Source organism: Bombina bombina, chromosome 6 (genome assembly GCF_027579735.1).
Source record: "Bombina bombina isolate aBomBom1 chromosome 6, aBomBom1.pri, whole genome shotgun sequence".
In the NCBI taxonomy this organism is placed as follows: Eukaryota; Metazoa; Chordata; class Amphibia; order Anura; family Bombinatoridae; genus Bombina; species Bombina bombina.
This window is the reverse complement of record NC_069504.1, coordinates 460,449,008-460,463,845: the sequence shown is the minus strand read 5'-3', so window position 1 is coordinate 460,463,845 and position 14,838 is coordinate 460,449,008. Positions and strand designations below refer to the sequence as shown.

At 41.2% G+C, this 14,838-nt stretch overlaps 1 protein-coding gene across 1 annotated transcript in view; it reads right to left on the bottom strand.

The window, feature by feature from the left end:
• Positions 1 to 14,838, bottom strand: part of ANKHD1 (ankyrin repeat and KH domain containing 1) — a gene marked incomplete in the record, with an annotated part of 1,187,903 nt that overhangs the window by 414,036 nt on the left and 759,029 nt on the right.

Below are 14,838 nucleotides of genomic sequence, written 5' to 3'. Positions count from 1 at the left end.
AAGTTAAGGAACAGACCTTTAAGGGACAAACACAAAATGTTTCTTTCATAATTCAGATAGAACATATAATTTTCAGATTTACTTAGTTATCAAATTTGCTTCTTTTTCTTGGTATCGTTTGTTGAAGGGGAGCCATGCTCTACTGGAAGCCATCAGTAAACATTGGGTGAGCCAATGACAAGCAGGTAGCTCACAGTAGTGCATTGCTCCTGAGCCTACCCAGGTATGCTTTTCTACAACAATGAAACAAATTAGTTAACTAAATTAGAAAATTGTTTAAAACCGTTTCTTTCTGAAACATGAAAGTTTAATTTTGACTTTACTATCCCATTACTGTAATGATATTGCTCCACTGCAAACCTATGTACACAAAATCAACCATTACTAAGTATCAAGAATCTCAATGAATAGAAGATTGTATGGAATAGAGTGGAATAGATCTGCACAAGGACAAATGTGAAGAGGGAGGTGCAAGCATTAAATTTAAGTAGTTAAATAAAACTATTTATTTTATAATTAAAGTGATGGTAAATCCTAGCATTTGTGAAACGCTACAATTTACCAGTGCAACAAATAAAGGGGACTTTCAGTCATGAAGTATAAAATACTTAATGCTGAAAATTATTTTATTTGTCTGCAGCGTTCTCTGCGCCTCAGGCCACCCGCAGCAGAACGCTATTTTTCAATGAGGTGATGTTTACACCTCATATCTAATAGCCGTGCGGGCCAGCTGGCTGACAGAAGATAGAAAAACTTATAGAAAAATTAGATTTAGACCCCACAAACTCATTTTCGAAAAAACTTTAAAAAATACTAAATAAGGTTAAAGATAAGGGCATATTGAATAACGGTGAACACTCATCTCTGACACCGGAATTCCTGAGAATACATATTTTTTACTTTTTTTCACCCCCCCCCCCCGGGTAGGCCCATAATCTCTGGTATACAATCGATTACGTCCAACCAATCTCAATACGTTGACAGGTTCATTCAAAAGTATGTAAGCAATTTGAAATCATATATAAAAGATTTGACCAAAGTTTTACAGATCCTTGAAGAAACCCCTGTAAAAGATAATATAATACTTGTTGTAGAAGCGGTAAAAAGTTATTTAAATAAAGATCCAGAATGACCTACAGACCAAAAATAATTTTTATTGGAGAGGATACCGTTTATCTTGGAGCACAATTACTTCTCATTTAACGGTAATTATTTCCTACAGTTGGAAGGAACAGCGATGGGTACAAGATACGCGCCAAGCTATGCTAATCTTTTTAAGAGACATATTGACAATATCCTTATGATTTAGAGAGGAAGTGAACTGGGACTCACAAATATGTTTGAGGATATGAATAACAATCATAGGGGTTTAAAATTTACATATCATTACAGTAAAGAAAAATAACTTTTTTGGATCTAGAGATTATGTTGGAAGAAGAAAAACTTGAAACTAAGACCTTTTTTAAACCAGTAGGCTCAGTGGCGTATTTAGGTTTTGTGCTGTCCTAAGCACTCAAAATGCTGCTCCCCGGGGGGCGTGACTAAGCCGCGGCCAAGACAAGATGCATAACCTTTGAGCTCCGATCTCTATCTGAATATTTGGAAGTTTTTCCCTAACTATATATAAAGACTTAGACTTCGTATATCAGACTACTTAGTTGGGAATCACTGCTGCATTAAAAGACTTTATTTTCATTGAAAAGGATTAAGTAGAAACTGAGTAAACCAAGCTGGAGAGCTGCGGCCTACCTCATGATAACATCTATCCCCCCGGTTACAGGTTTAACCGGGTAAACCAGTGTTCATCTGCTACGTCAAGTTTGTGTAGGAGCAGACATCAATTTGCTACTAACTTATCTACATTCACATGGAGGAGGACTTACATTTGCAGATACAGGCTCTTCTGCAAGATCTAGATCTCCGGATCTGTCATAACTATGAAGATCTCACGCACACAATATGTGTCTTAAGAGAAGAGAAACATGGCGATATACCTAAATGTGGGGCCGGTGTGAACGATGATCTGTTAACAGCTGCACCAATTGCCAAAGTGAATCACAACTCTTTTACAGATCTAAAATCGACAGCTGAGACAATAAAGACTCAGGGAAACACTCCCGTTCAGGAAGAGATCACAACCCACCGACTTATACTGGGATGTAGTGCTTCCACCTACACTGTTATCCCACATGCGGAGTCTTGTATGGTTGAAAGCCGTGATGGCGCGGCCGGCCTCCGGGTATGCGAGAGGAAGCCTGCAGGAAGAGCTGTGTACAACCCAGATCAACCTCTCACAGTACAGAATACACAAAGAGGGGCTTGGAGCCACAGATTGAATCACAGGTCGGTACCTGTTACAAAACACAGATTATATACCCAACTGCAGTTAAATGGACCTCAAGCACCAAGTTAATGGAGTACCCCGGGCATTGAGCCTCCTCTCAAAGGGTTTGAACCTATCTTCAGATATTCACCCAAGACGGGACTGCTACCCAAGAGAGGTGTAGGCTGAATAGATCTGACTTTAGAGCACAGGGAATGCAAAGTTGCTGGCCTCTGAACTATACCGGACTTTCCAATGTTAATGGGGTTCAGTGACATAGCTGGTAATTTATTCAATATTGTGGTAAAATAGTGTTACAGTTAGGCTTAACTATAATCAAAATGCTTAACGTTGGTGGTAGGTACTATGAGTATTAATCATAAGTTAAGATCATCACATATACCCTTTGCCATCAGAAGGTATTTTAGGCTGTAGAAAGAGTAATCAAATGGTCATATTTTGCAAATCCATGAAGACCCTTATATGGCCATTAGCTAATACTGTCTTGTCAGTATTGCTTCAGACTTGAAAAAGGAAGACATTCTTCCGAAAGCTTGTCATCTTATAAATGTAAAGTTAGTCCAATAAAAAAGTACCATTGCTAAATGCAATAGTCCAGATATTTAGATATCAAAATAACAAGAGTTACATGGCTACTCCAATTAACAAATCTATCTATATAAATAAATTATATATATATAAAATTATATACAGTATATACAATATATATAAATTATATACAGTATATACAATATATATAAATTATATACAGTATATACAGTATATATACATATATCTGTGCGTATAAATCAATACATTCTATTTATATATATGTATATATACATGCACAAGGATTTTTTTGGGGGAAATAATTTTAAAGAGACATTTATACACTGGCTATGGGGCATATTTATCTCTTGTGAGCTGCTGTTGCAATGCTGAATACGGCAAGCGTATTGCTCGCCGTATTCAGCGAGGTCTGTCGGACCTAATCCGCACTGTCGGATCAGGTCCGACAGACCTTGATAAATATGGGCCTATGTGTTTATATGCCGTCAGGTCCACCAAGAGCATATTATATATCTATTATATATCTATTTTCTACATCTCTCAGGTCAACATTCAAAATATTTTCACAGCAATAATATAATGTAATGTTTTGGAGTTTCTCAAACTCATTTTACCACTTCTACTGTTAGTAAGAGAAATCCATTTATTTCAGCCACACAGTTTTAGGAAGCTACATTGCTTTGCAAGCCACAAAAGTTACATTTTACCTAAATTACAAAAACCTGCTTCACTTTTTGGTTGTACTGAATCATTTGCCAACATCTACTTAAATTAGTTTTGTAAACTACATGAACAAGTGCTGTTATTTCATGCCTGTTTAAGAGGCTCCACTCCAGCAGTAATTTTTCACCCATTTTTGTACTGCTTAAGTGCATAACTCCCTCCGTTAAAGGAAAGATTGTGGCTGTAATAAAATGTACTTTACATCTCTTGGGAGCAGATCCCTGCCAGCTGTATTGATTACTTCAAAGGAAGGGAGTTATGCACTCAAGCAGAACCAAAATAAACTCTGTAGGGAAGCACTTCTCTTAGCCCCAACACCAGATCTGAATGTAAGAAATCACTGAAGACACCGGAGTGGGAAAATCAGCTTCAGGAAACTTATTGCACACACAGTTAAAAAGCAGTGTGCTATATGCAACCTCTGATCTCTATCTGCCTATGAATCTTTTAGCTACTAAGCAAGGGAGAATTGCTGACAGTATTTAAGAGCTATTACACATGGGGGTGTTAGAGAGAGTGGAAAATATTGCTGACTATTGAAATTCTGGTGCCACCCTTAATAAGTAATAGAACTTGATATAAATAGGGAGATAAAGTATCAGACCATATAATACTGATCTGAAAAAGTAAGGGAATAAATAGGCACACAAGAATTGGGTTTTCAAAACATTAATAAAATTTATTTATAATCCCATATCACATTTCGTGAATCTCTGTATTTGGCTCAAACCAACAATATAACGTGAACACCATATATAAAACACCTAAAGTCTAAGGTAGAATAACACCTGCACAATTACCTATCAAAGCATACGTATGCTACTAAATTCTAAAAGTACCTATTACACACAATAATCAAATTACCAGATTAGAGAGGACCTAAGATAGAACAAATAAGCAAATATCAAAGGCATATAATGGTTAAAGTGACATGTATAGCGCCAAATAGCGTGATATAGATACAAAACAGCTGAAAAAAGTCTCTCAATGTGAGCTATGGTAGGAAACAAATGTTAGCTGCAATCGATCCAAGAGAATGCAAATGGAAAAACAGTCCTTCATACAAAGGAAAATAATAGCGCAGTAGTTCTTACTGTAACTCGCTCCAGGGTATGAAGTATGTATCACTTGCCAAGGTAGAACAAACAGCACTTAGCTTTCCGGTTCTGTGTCCCAGGTGCTTTCCAAACAAACAAGCAAGCAGCTTTCTCTGTAGCGTCTGATGTCACTGAGAAGGGGAGTGGTGTAGCCTGCAGAATCCTCCAATCAGATCTGTAGGTAAGATGCGCTTCCCATGTGTAGTAGAAAGATCAGCTGTACCGGCATCCGCCGCACCGAGAAAGAACCAGGCTTTCCCTAGGCTGATAGATCAAAAACCGGGATATTTACCAAGATGTACACAGACTCGCCCATGCAGACACAGTGTGCAGATATCACTTGCACTTAGCTTCTATGCACCTGCATAGACTCCACAGGTGCATGTGTTCCATTTTTGTATCAGCTTGTCAGAGCAAAGGTTAAAATGACAGGGCGGGCCGTGGACTGGATACACCACAAGAGAAATTAATTTATCAGGTAAGCATAAATTTTGTTTTCTCTTGTAAGGTGTATCCAGTCCACGGATTCATCCATTACTTGTGGGATACCAATACCAAAGCTATAGGACACGGATGAAGGGAGGGACAAGGCAGGCGCTTAAACGGAAGGCACCACTGCCTGTAAGACCTTTCTCCCAAAAATAGCCTCCGAAGAAGCAAAAGTATCAAATTTGTAGAATTTAGAAAAAGTATGAAGCGAAGACCAAGTCGCCGCCTTACAAATCTGTTCAACAGAAGCCTCATTTTTAAAAGCCCATGTGGAAGCCACCGCTCTAGTGGAATGAGCTGTAATTCTTTCAGGAGGCTGCTGGCCAGCAGTCTCATAAGCTAAGCGGATTATACTTCTTAACCAAAAAGAAAGAGAAGTTGCTGAAGCCTTTTGGAATCTTCTCTGTCCAGAGTAGACAACAAACAATGCCGATGTTTGACGAAAATCCTTAGTAGCTTGTAAATAAAACTTTAAAGCACGAACCACGTCAAGATTATGTAACAGACGTTCCTTCTTTGAAGGAGGATTAGGACACAGTGACAGAACAACAATCTCCTGATTGATATTCTTATTAGATACCACCTTAGGAAGAAACCCAGGTTTGGTACGCAAAACTACCTTATCTGCATGGAAGATCAGATAAGGGGAATCACACTGTAAGGCAGATAACTCTGAAACTCTTCGAGCCGAAGAGATAGCTACCAAAAACAGAACTTTCCAAGATAAAAGCTTGATATCTATGGAATGCAGAGGTTCAAACGGAACCCCTTGAAGAACTTTAAGAACTAAATTTAAACTCCATGGCGGAGCAACAGGTTTAAACACAGGCTTGATTCTAACTAAAGCCTGACAAAACGCCTGAACGTCTGGAACATCCGCTAGACGCTTGTGCAAAAGAATAGACAGAGCAGAAATCTGTCCCTTTAAGGAACTAGCTGACAATCCCTTCTCCAATCCTTCTTGGAGAAAAGATAATATCCTGACTTTACTCCATGAGTAACCCTTGGATTCACACCAATGAAGATATTTACACCATATCTTATGATAGATTTTCCTGGTGACAGGCTTTTGAGCCTGAATTAAGGTATCAAAGACCGACTCTGAAAAACCACGTTTTGATAAAATCAAGCGTTCAATCTCCAAGCAGTCAGACGCAGAGAAATTAGATTTGGATGGTTGAAAGGACCCTGAAGTAGAAGGTCCTGCCTCAGCGGCAGAGTCCATGGTGGAAGGGATGACATGTCCACCAGATCTGCATACCAAGTCCTGCGTGGCCACGCAGGTGCTATCAAAATCACTGAAGCTCTCTCCTGCTTGATCTTGGCAATCAGACGAGGGAGCAGAGGAAACGGTGGAAACACATAAGAAAGGTTGAAGGACCAAGGCGCTGCTAGAGCATCTATCAGTGCTGCCATGGGATCTCTGGACCTGGATCCGTAACAAGGAAGCTTGGCGTTCTGACGAGACGCCATGAGATCGTTCTGGTTTGCCCCAAAGTTGAATCAACTGTGCAAACACCTCCGGATGGAGTTCCCACTCCCCCGGATGAAAAGTCTGTCGACTTAGAAAATCCGCCTCCCAGTTCTCTACTCCTGGGATATGGATAGCTGATAGATGGCAAGAGTGAATCTCTGCCCATAGGATTATTTTTGAAACCTCCAACATTGCTAGGGAACTCCTTGTTCCCCCTTGATGGTTGATGTAGGCTACAGTCGTGATATTGTCCGACTGAAATCTGATGAACCTGACCGCAGCAAGCTGAGGCCAAGCCTGAAGAGCATTGAATATCGCTCTTAGTTCCAGAATGTTTATCGGAAGGAGTGCCTCCTCCTGAGTCCACGAGCCCTGAGCCTTCAGGGAGTTCCAGACTGCACCCCAGCCCAGAAGGCTGGCATCTGTCGTTACTATTGTCCAATCTGGCCTGCGGAAGGTCATACCCTTGGACAGATGGACCCGAGATAGCCGACAGATGGACCCGAGATAGCCACCAGAGAAGAGAATCTCTGGTCTCTTGATCCAGATTTAGTAGAGGGGACAAATCTGTGTAATCCCCATTCCACTGACTGAGCATGCAGAGTTGCAGCAGTCTGAGATGTAGGCGGGCAAACGGCACTATTTCCATTGCCGCTACCATTAAGCCGATTACTTCCATACACTGAGCCACTGAAGGGCGAGAAGTAGAATAAAGAACACGGCAGGAATTTAGAAGTTTTGACAACCTGGCCTCTGTCAGGTAAATCTTCATTTCTACAGAATCTATCAGAGTTCCTAGGAAGGAAACTCTTGTGAGAGGGGATAGAGAACTCTTTTCTTTGTTCACTTTCCACCCATGAGACCTCAGGAATGCCAGCACAATGTCCGTATGGGACCTGGCGTTTTGGAAATTTGACGCCTGTATCAGAATGTCGTCTAGGTAAGGGGCTACTGCTATACCCCGCGGCCTTAGGACCGCTAAGAGTGACCCTAGAACCTTCGTAAAGATTCTTAGTGCCATAGCTAACCCAAAGGGAAGAGCCACAAACTGGTAATGCCTGTCTAGGAAGGCAAACCTGAGAAACCGATGATGATCTCTGTGTATCGGAATGTGAAGATAAGCATCCTTTAAGTCCACGGTAGTCATATATTGACCCTCCTGGATCATAGGTAGGATGGTTCGAATAGTCTCCATCTTGAAGTATGGGACCCTGAGAAATTTGTTTAGGATCTTGAGATCTAAGATTGGCCTGAAAGTTCCCTCTTTCTTGGGAACTACAAATAGGTTTGAATAGAAGCCTTGCCCCTGTTCCTCCTTTGGAACTGGGTGGATCACTCCCATAACTAGGAGGTCTTGAACACAATGTAAGAATGCCTCTCTCTTTATCTGGTTTGCAGATAATTGTGAAAGATGAAATCTCCCTTTTGGGGAAGAAGCTTTGAAGTCCAGAAGATATCCCTGGGACACAATTTCCAACGCCCAGGGATCCTGGACATCTCTTGCCCAAGCCTGGGCGAAGAGAGAAAGTCTACCCCCTACTAGATCCGTTTCCGGATCGGGGGCTTATCTTTCATGCTGTCTTAGAGGCAGCAGCAGGTTTTTTGGCCTGCTTTCCTTTGTTCCAAGCCTGGTTAGGTCTCCAGACCGGCTTGGACTGAGCAAAATTTCCCTCTTCTTTTGTATTAGAGGAAGTTGAAGCTGCGCCACTCTTGAAATTTCGAAAGGAACGAAAATTAGTCTGTTTGGTCCTAAATTTGTTGGACCTATCCTGAGGAAGGGATGTGACCTTTTCCTCCAGTTTTTGAAAAAAAGCAGTTAACTCTACGAAATTTTTACAGTGTGTATAATAGACTAAAATAGTATTGCACCCACTTGCAAATGGATGATTAACCCCTCAGGCTCAAAAACGAAGCAAAAACACGGTAAAACAGTTATAACAGTCACAGGCAAACTGCCACAGCTCTACTGTGGCTCCTACCTTCCCATAAAACGACTTTTGTAGGCACAAAAACCCCTTACAGAGGTCCAATATGACAGGGGACTCCTTCAAGGAAGCTGGATGTCTCAGAATGTGAAAACTACTGCGCAATTAGAGAGCGAAAATAGGCCCCTCCCACAATGCACTCAAAGTGAAAGGGCCATAAAAAACTACTCCAAGGAGAAATCTAGTCAGCCATGTGGAAACTAGGCCCCAAATAAAGATTTATCACCCTCAGTAAAAAACGTTCTTTATATATCATGCAAACGTTTTACATACTAAGCCATAAGAGCAAGTAACATGAATATTACCCTTTACTGCAAGCATGATGCCAGTCGTTTATTAAATCACTGCAATCAGGCTTACCTTAAATATATCAGGTACTGCCAACATTTCTAGACCTTATCTCTCTAGAAAAAAATATACTGCACATACCTCAGAGCAGTTAAATCTGCAGGAAAAATTTTGTGTAGCAATTTGGAAGGGGTAAACTCTGTAATTTCATCATTATTAGTACACATACCATATGAGTAGAGTATGAGACTAGGGAAGTATGTCAAATGGAATAAGGATCATTTTGTATATAATAATAATAATAATAAAAACATAATTTATGCTTACCTGATAAATTTATTTCTCTTGTGGTGTATCCAGTCCACGGATCATCCATTACTTATGGGATATTCTCATTCCCAACAGGAAGTTGCAAGAGGACACCCACAGCAGAGCTGTCTATATAGCTCCTCCCCTAACTGCCATATCCAGTCATTCGACCGAAAACAAACAGAGAAAGGAGAAACCATAGGGTGCAGTGGTGACTAGTTTAAAATTAAAAAATACCTGCCTTAAAATGACAGGGCGGGCCGTGGACTGGATACACCACAAGAGAAATAAATTTATCAGGTAAGCATAAATTATGTTTTCTCTTGTAAGTTTTATCCAGTCCACGGATCATCCATTACTTATGGGATACCAATACCAAAGCTAAAGTACACGGATGAAGGGAGGGACAAGGCAGGTACTTAAACGGAAGGTACCACTGCCTGTAAAACCTTTCTCCCAAAAATAGCCTCTGAAGAAGCAAAAGTATCAAATTTGTAGAATTTTGAAAAAGTATGAAGCGAAAACCAAGTCACCGCCTTGCAGATCTGTTCAACAGAAGCCTCATTTTTAAAGGCCCATGTGGAAGCCACAGCTCTAGTAGAATGAGCTGTAATCCTTTCTGGAGGCTGCTGGCCAGCAGTCTCATAAGCTAAGCGAATTATGCTTTTTAGCCAAAAAGAAAGAGGTTGCCGAAGCCTTTTGACCTCTCCTCTGTCCAGAGTAGACAACAAACAAAGCAGATGTTTGACGAAAATCTTTAGTAGCTTGTAAATAAAACTTTAAAGCACGAACCACGTCAAGATTGTGTAAAAGACGTTCCTTCTTTGAAGAAGGATTAGGACACAAAGACGGAACAACAATCTCTTGATTGATATTCTTATTAGATACCACCTTAGGTAAAAACCCATGTTTGGTACACAGAACTACCTTATCTGCATGGAAGATCAGATAAGGAGAATCACATTGTAAGGCAGATAACTCGGAAACTCTACGAGCCGAGGAAATAGCTACCAAAAAAAGAACTTTCCAAGATAAAAGTTTGATATCTATGGAATGAAGAGGTTCAAACGGAACCCCCTGAAGAACTTTAAGAACCAAATTTAAACTCCATGGTGGAGCAACAGGTTTAAACACAGGCTTGATTCTAACTAAAGCCTGACAAAATGCCTGAACATCTGGGACATTCGCCAGACGCTTGTGCAAAAGAATAGATAGCGCAGAAATCTGTCCCTTTAAGGAACTAGCTGACAATCCTTTCTCCAATCCTTCTTGGAGAAAAGATAATATCCTGGGAATCCTGACTTTTCTCCATGAGTAGCCCTTGGATTCACACCAATAAAGATATTTCCGCCATATCTTATGATAGATTTTCCTGGTGAAAGGCTTTCGTGCCTGAATTAAGGTATCAATGACTGACTCTGAGAAACCACGCTTTGATAAAATCAAGCATTCAATCTCCAGGCAGTCAGCCTCAGAGAAATTAGATTTGGATGGTTGAAAGGACCTTGAAGTAGAAGGTCCTGTCTCAGCGGCAGAGTCCATGGTGGAAAGGATGACATGTCCACCAGATCTGCATACAGAGTCCTGCGTGGCCACACAGGCGCTATCAAGATCACCGATACTCTCTCCTGCTTGATTTTGGCAATCAGACGAGGGAGCAGAGGAAACAGTGGAAACACATAAGCCAGGTTGAAGGACCAAGGCGATGCTAGAGCATCTATCAGCGTTGCCTTGGGGTCCCTGGACCTGGATCCGTAACAAGGAAGCTTGGCGTTCTGGCGAGACGCCATGAGATCCAGTTCTGGTTTGCCCCAACGATGAACCAATTGAGCAAACACCTCCGGATGGAGTTCCCACTCCCCCGGATGAAAAGTCTGACGACTTAGAAAATCCGCCTCCCAGTTCTCTACACCTGGGATATGTATAGCTGATAGGTGGCAAGAGTGAATCTCTGCCCAGCGAATTATCTTTGAGACTTCTAACATCGCTAGGGAACTCCTTGTTCCCCCTTGATGGTTGATGTAAGCCACAGTCGTGATGTTGTCTGACTGAAATCGGATGAACCTCATTGTTGCTAAATGAGGCCAAGCCTGAAGAACATTGAATATCGCTCTCAGTTCCAGAATGTTTATTGGAAGGAGTGACTCCTCCTGAGTCCACGATCCCTGAGCCTTCAGGGAGTTCCAGACTGCACCCCAACCTAGAAGGCTGGCATCTGTCGTCACAATTGTCCAATCTGGCCTGTGAAAGGTCATACCTTTGGACAGATGGACCCGAGATAGCCACCAGAGAAGAGAATCCCTGGTCCAGATTTAGTAGAGGGGACAAATCTGTGTAATCCCCATTCCACTGACTGAGCATGCAGAGTTGCAGCGGTCTGAGATGTAGGCGTGCAAACGGCACTATGTCCATTGCCGCTACCATTAAGCCGATAACTTCCATGCACTGAGCCACCGAAGGGCGAGGGATGGAATAAAGAACACAGCAGGAATTTAGAAGTTTTGATAACCTGGACTCCGTCAGGTAAATTTTCATTTCTACAGAATCTATCAGAGTCCCTAGGAAGGAAACTCTTGTAAGGGGGGATAGAGAACTCTTTTCCTCGTTCACCTTCCACCCATGCGACCTCAGAAATGCCAACACTATGTCCGTATGAGACTTGGCAATTTGGAAGTTTGACGCCTGGATTAGGATGTTGTCTAAATAAGGGGCCACTGCTATGCCCCGCGGCCTTAGGACCGCCAGAAGCGACCCCAGAACCTTCATAAAAATTCTTGGGGCTATAGCTAGCCCAAAGGGAAGAACTACAAACTGGTAATGCCTGTTTAGGAAGGCAAACCTGAGAAACCGATGATGATCTTTGTGTATCGGAATGTGAAGATAAGCATCCTTTAAATCCACTGTAGTCATGTATTGACCCTCCTGGATCATAGGTAGGATGGTACGAATAGTCTCCATCTTGAATGATGGAACTCTGAGGAATTTGTTTAAGATCTTTAGATCCAAAATTGGTCTGAAGGTTCCCTCTTTTTTGGGAACTACAAACAGATTTGAGTAAAATCCCTGTCCCTGTTCCTCCTTTGGAACTGGATGGATCACTCCCATAACTAGGAGGTCTTGTACACAGTGTAAGAATGCCTCTCTCTTTATCTGGTTTGCAGATAATTGTGAAAGGTGAAATCTCCCTTTTGGGGGGGAAGCCTTGAAGTCCAGAAGATATCCCTGGGATATAATTTCCAACGCCCAGGGATCCTGAACATCTCTTGCCCACGCCTGGGCGAAGAGTGAAAGTCTGCCCCCTACTAGATCCATTATCGGATAGGGGGCCGTTCCTTCATGCTGTCTTAGAGGCAGCAGCAGGCTTTTTGGCCTGCTTACCCTTGTTCCAGGTCTGGTTAGGTCTCCAGACCGTCTTGGACTGAGCAAAAGTTCCCTCTTGTTTTGCATTAGAGGAAGTTGATGCCGCACTTGCCTTGAAGTTTCGAAAGGCACGAAAAACATAATTTACGTAAGAACTTACCTGATAAATTCATTTCTTTCATATTAGCAAGAGTCCATGAGCTAGTGACGTATGGGATATACATTCCTACCAGGAGGGGCAAAGTTTCCCAAACCTCAAAATGCCGATAAATACACCCCTCACCACACCCACAAATCAGTTTAACGAATAGCCAAGAAGTGGGGTGATGAGAAAAAAGTGCGAAAACATAAAAATAAGGAATTGGAATAATTGTGCTTTATACAAAAAAATCATAACCACCACAAAAAAAGGGTGGGCCTCATGGACTCTTGCTAATATGAAAGAAATGAATTTATCAGGTAAGTTCTTACATAAATTATGTTTTCTTTCATGTAATTAGTAAGAGTCCATGAGCTAGTGACGTATGGGATAATAAATACCCAAGATGTGGAACTTCCACGCTAGAGTCACTAGAGAGGGAGGGATAAAAATAAAGACAGCCAATTCCGCTGAAAAAATAATCCACACCCCAAAATAAAGTTTTAATCTTATAATGAAAAAAACTGAAATTATAAGCAGAAGAATCAAACTGAAACAGCTGCATGAAGTACTTTTCTACCAAAAACTGCTTCAGAAGAAGAAAACACATCAAAATGGTAGAATTTAGTAAAAGTATGCAAAGAAGACCAAGTTGCTGCTTTGCAAATCTGATCAACTAAGCTTCATTCCTAAACGCCCAGGAAGTAGAAACTGACCTAGTAGAATGAGCTGTAATCCTTTGAGGCGGAGTTTTACCCGACTCAACATAAGCATGATGAATCAAAGATTTTAACCAAGACGCCAAAGAAATGGCAGAGGCCTTCTGACCTTTCCTGGAACCGGAAAAGATAACAAATATACTAGAAGTCTTTCGGAAATCTTTAGTAGATTCAACATAATATTTCAAAGCTCTAACTACATCCAAAGAATGTAACGATCTTTCCTTAGAATTCTTAGGATTAGGACACAATGAAGGAACCACAATTTTTCTACTAATGTTGTTAGAATTCACAACCTTAGGTAAAAATGTAAATGAAGTCCGCAACACCGCCTTATCCTGATGAAAAATCAGAAAAGGAGATTCACAAGAAAAAAAAACTCAGAAACTCTTCTAGCAGAAGAGATGGCCAAAAGAAACAACACTTTCCAAGAAAGTAATTTAATATCCAGAGAATGCATAGGTTCAAACGGAGGAGCTTGTAAAGCCCCCAGAACAAAATTCAAACTCCAAGGAGGAGAGATTGATTTAATAACAGGTTTTATACGAACCAAAGCCTGTACAAAACAATGAATATCAGGAAGATTAGCAATCTTTCTGTGAAACAGCACAGAAAGAGCAGAAATTTGTCCTTTCAAAGAACTTGCAGACAAACCCTTATCCAAACCATCCTGAAGAAATTGTAAAATTCTAGGAATTCTAAAAGAATGCCAGGAAAATTGATGAGAAGAGCACCAAGAAATGTAAGTCTTCCAGACTCGATAATATATCTTCCTAGACACAGATTTACGAGCCTGTAACATAGTATTAATTACGGAGTCAGAGAAACCTCTATGACTGAGAATGAAGCGTTCAATCTCCATACCTTCAAATTTAATGATTTGAGATCCTGATGGAAAAAAGGACCTTGAGATAGAAGGTCTGGTCTTAACGGAAGAGTCCAAGGTTGGCAAGTAGCCATCCGAACAAGATCCGCATACCAAAACCTGTGAGGCCATGCTGGAGCCACCAGCAGAACAAACGAACGCTCTTTTAGAATCTTGGAAGAAGAACTAGAGGCGGAAAGATATAGGCAGGATGATACTTCCAAGGAAGTGACAATGCATTCACTGCCTCCGCCTGAGGATCCCTGGATCTGGACAGATACCTGGGAAGTTTCTTGTTTAGATGAGAGGCCATCAGATCTATTTCTTTAAGACCCCAGATTTGAATAATCTGAAGAAATACCTCTGGGTGAAGAGACCATTCGCCCGGATGTAACGTCTGGCGACTGAGAAAATCCGCTTCCCAATTGTCTATACCTGGCATGTGAACTGCAGAAATTAGACAGGAGCTGGATTCCGCCCATACAAGTATCCGAGAT